This window comes from Camelus bactrianus, chromosome X (assembly GCF_048773025.1).
Source record: "Camelus bactrianus isolate YW-2024 breed Bactrian camel chromosome X, ASM4877302v1, whole genome shotgun sequence".
Lineage (NCBI taxonomy): Eukaryota > Metazoa > Chordata > Mammalia > Artiodactyla > Camelidae > Camelus > Camelus bactrianus.
In genome coordinates, this window is record NC_133575.1 from 71,664,559 (window position 1) to 71,668,020 (window position 3,462).

At 39.8% G+C, this 3,462-nt stretch overlaps 1 non-coding gene across 1 annotated transcript; it reads left to right on the forward strand.

The window, feature by feature from the left end:
• Nucleotides 1-1,518: 1,518 nt before the first annotated feature.
• On the forward strand, nucleotides 1,519-1,625 carry LOC123616966 (U6 spliceosomal RNA). The gene has a single exon (XR_006725053.2). It is a non-coding gene; the product is annotated as a U6 spliceosomal RNA (small nuclear RNA).
• Nucleotides 1,626-3,462: the final 1,837 nt, after the last annotated feature.

A 3,462-nucleotide genomic window follows, 5' to 3' on the forward strand; every position in this document is an offset into this window, starting at 1 on the left:
TCATTTTAAACTAGAAATAACCTAAATATTCTCCCAGACACAAATGGATAACAAATGATGGTGCAGGTGTTAGCCAACTATGAAGTTAGAAGGAACATAGTCTACACACGACTTCTCTCACTTCTGACTCCAATTGCAAGTTCACAGGCATTCCCAAAACCGTCTTCAGGTTGATAATTCACTAGAAGGACTGGTAGAACTCACTGAAAGCTATTCTATTCACTGTTATGCTTTATTACAATGAAAGAATACAGATTAAAACCAGCCAAAGGAAGAAGCACATAGAGCAGAGTCCTTTTTGTTGTCCTTTCCACTTGGAGTCATGGGCAGCATTACAGTCCCAACACTGATATATAAAGATGTGTGTTGAATATTGCCAACTAGGGAAGGTTAACTGAACTTTGATGCCCAGAGTTTATTGAGGCTAAAGAGCATACTGCCTATGTGGCTAAACATTAGTCTCCAGTCCCTACGGAGGTAGACCCAGTACAGTGTGGCCCAAAGCCCCCCTCATGAATTGTAATTCGTTAGACTCTCCAGTGGCCCTAAAGCAAACAAATGCATTTCTGTCAGGCATGCCACTTCACAAACTTAGAGGTCACATTCCAGTAGCCGAGGGCAAAAGCCAGACCTCTCTTTGGATAAGGTTAATTCTTTACCACACAGATGGTATAACTGTATAAAAGACTATTACTTAGCAATAAAAATGAAAGAGCTACTGATACATGCAACAATATGTATTTATTTTAAAAATACAATGCTGAATAAAAGAAGTCTAAAGACACTTATATGAAACTCAACAGAAGACAAATCTAAATGATAGTGGCAGAAAGCAAATCAGTGATTCCCTGAACTAGAAGGGAAGGTGGGAATTGACTGGGAATGGACACAAATAAATTTTAAGGTGCTAGAAATGTTTATAGCTTGATTTGGGGGGGATGATAAATGAGTGTATGCATTTGTCAAAACTCATCAAACTGTATACCAATAATGTGTGTAGTTTATTGTATATAAATTATATCTCAACAAAATTCATTTCTAAGAAATAGTTCTTGGTGTGCTGTGTTTACAAACAGGGCCCTTGTCCCTGGAGCACCATGCAACCAGAACTTCCTGTCATGATCTGAGTCACATCAGACCCACTCATGGTGTTAGGCAGGCCCAGAAGCAAATGGAAATGGTAGATCAGGGATCCAGCATAAGTATGGTCAAGATAACAAATAAGCTGTAACAGCAGGTGGCATAGACTCACATGCCATTCACCATTGTTGCACCACTTTCCCTGACTTTATATCTATGATCATATATGGGTTTTCCTTATGACCACCTAACCAAAGAGGAAAGTGTCAAGTTTCCTTCACCAATGGGTCAGCTTGGTTTGTGAGCATGAGTGGAAAATGAATAGCCAGTGCACTATAATCCCAATCAGGGTAGCCCTGAAAGACACTGGTGAAGAGAAACTAGCTTTGTATCACTTTGTGTGGAGAGAAAATGGCCCTCGTTAAGAATGTGTGTGTAGTGCTCACTTCGGCAGCACTCATACTAAAACTGGAAGGATACAGAGAAGGTTAGCATGGTCCTTATGCAAGGATGACATGCAAATTTGTAAAGTATTTTATATTTTAAAAAAGGATGCGTGTGTATACACACACACACACACACAGCTTTGTAGAGTGTATACCATTGGCCAATGGCCTGGAAGGGGCAAGAGTAGAAATTCAGGAACAAGGAATTCTGGGAAAGAGGCATATGTATGTTTCTATGAGAATTGGTACAAGTATAATGATTTTTGTATTATACATTAACACCTACCAGAGAGCACCTTCAATGGAAAAGACATTAAACAACAAAGTAGGCAGAATGATTCAGCCAAACGATGTGAACTAGCCCCTGTCCTTATCAACTCCATTGCCAGTACAATGGACATACGAACAAGGTAGCCATACTGTCAGGGAAAGGGGATAGACATGAGTATGGGCTACCACTTACCAAAACTGACCTAGATAAAGTCCTATTTGTCTGCAATAGAGATTAATAATGAGCCTGCATACATTATTATCTGTCAAGGAGTCCAATCAGCCACTTTATGGCCAATTGCTTACAATGAACATCTTGCACTCTGCAAGGAACAGCAATTAATATTGACTGAAATCAGTACATGTTTTAGATATGGGTTTGTTTTCCTTCCCACAGGGTCTCAGGCAGCACCAGTATTTGAGGGCTCACAGTGTGTTTCATCCTCTGGCATGGGATCCCACATAGAATGGTATCTGAGATAGACAATACAGCAAAGAATGTGAGGTAAAAGGCACACAACCATGGGATCAGCTGGTCGTATCACATATTGTGCAACTCAGAATGTGCTGGCCTAATAGAAAAACAATGGTCTTTAGAAGGCATATCTGGGGTGTGAGATTAAAAAGTGATGCCCTGCAAGGATGGTGCCTGACCCTCCACAATGGAGAATACACACTAAAGTGGTGACCGTTATACAGTTCTTGTCCACAATAGATAGAGCACAGGAATCTGAGAACAAAGGCAAAGAAGTAGGAGTGGCCCAATTAACCATTACTCCCAGTGACCTACTTGTACAGTTGGTACTTCTCATTTGCCACAATTCTGAAGTTTTGTGAGTCAAAGGGTTTGGTTCCCAACAGGGTTGGTTCCACTAGAATTCTCAGCAAGGGTCCACACCTTTAACTTACAATTGCTTCCTGGCCAATTTAGGTTCCAAAAGATCAGCAGGGCAGGAAAGAAGCCACCATTCTGGCAGAAGGAATTTAACTTGATAATCAGGATGAGTTAAGGTTGCTGCTATAGAACAGGTCCAGGGAAGAATACATTTGGCACCCAGCTGATAACCTGGGGTGTTTCTTTGTACTTGTAAGAACAAATATGAATTAAAAATAAGAGGTTTCATTGCCTCTGCTGAAAGTAAGAAAATACATTTTTCTCCCCTCCTTTTTGAGTCAGAGCATTTACCTTAGAAAACTTGTAAATGTGCTTACTTTCTCATCTCTTTGAAATGTATCCCTTTGAGAACTAGATAGGCCTTTTGTCAGACAGTTTTCTTTTCTCAGCTTTATGACCCAGGAATATATTTATTAAGAACCTGGGGTCCACCTCCTTGAAATGCAAACAAGTTGAGAGCCATCTTTTTGAAATTCAGACACAAAGCTCCCTTATCTCCCAGTTCCTGTGAGTGGGTAAGAGCTTACTTCAGTAGGAGTCTGGCTCCAATTTGGAACATTTCTTTCTGTCATAAAGATATGAGAAGTTTATTTCTCCTCGTAAAAAATCCAATTAGCTAATACATGTGGGCTCCTTAATAACCATGATAAAGTTAGGGTGAACTATGATTAACAATAGGTACTGTCAAGTCCTCTTACTTGAGACTAATTATTTTTTTTTTTACCTTAAATGCATGTCTGTAATGGGTTGTACCTGCTTAGCTATATAAAA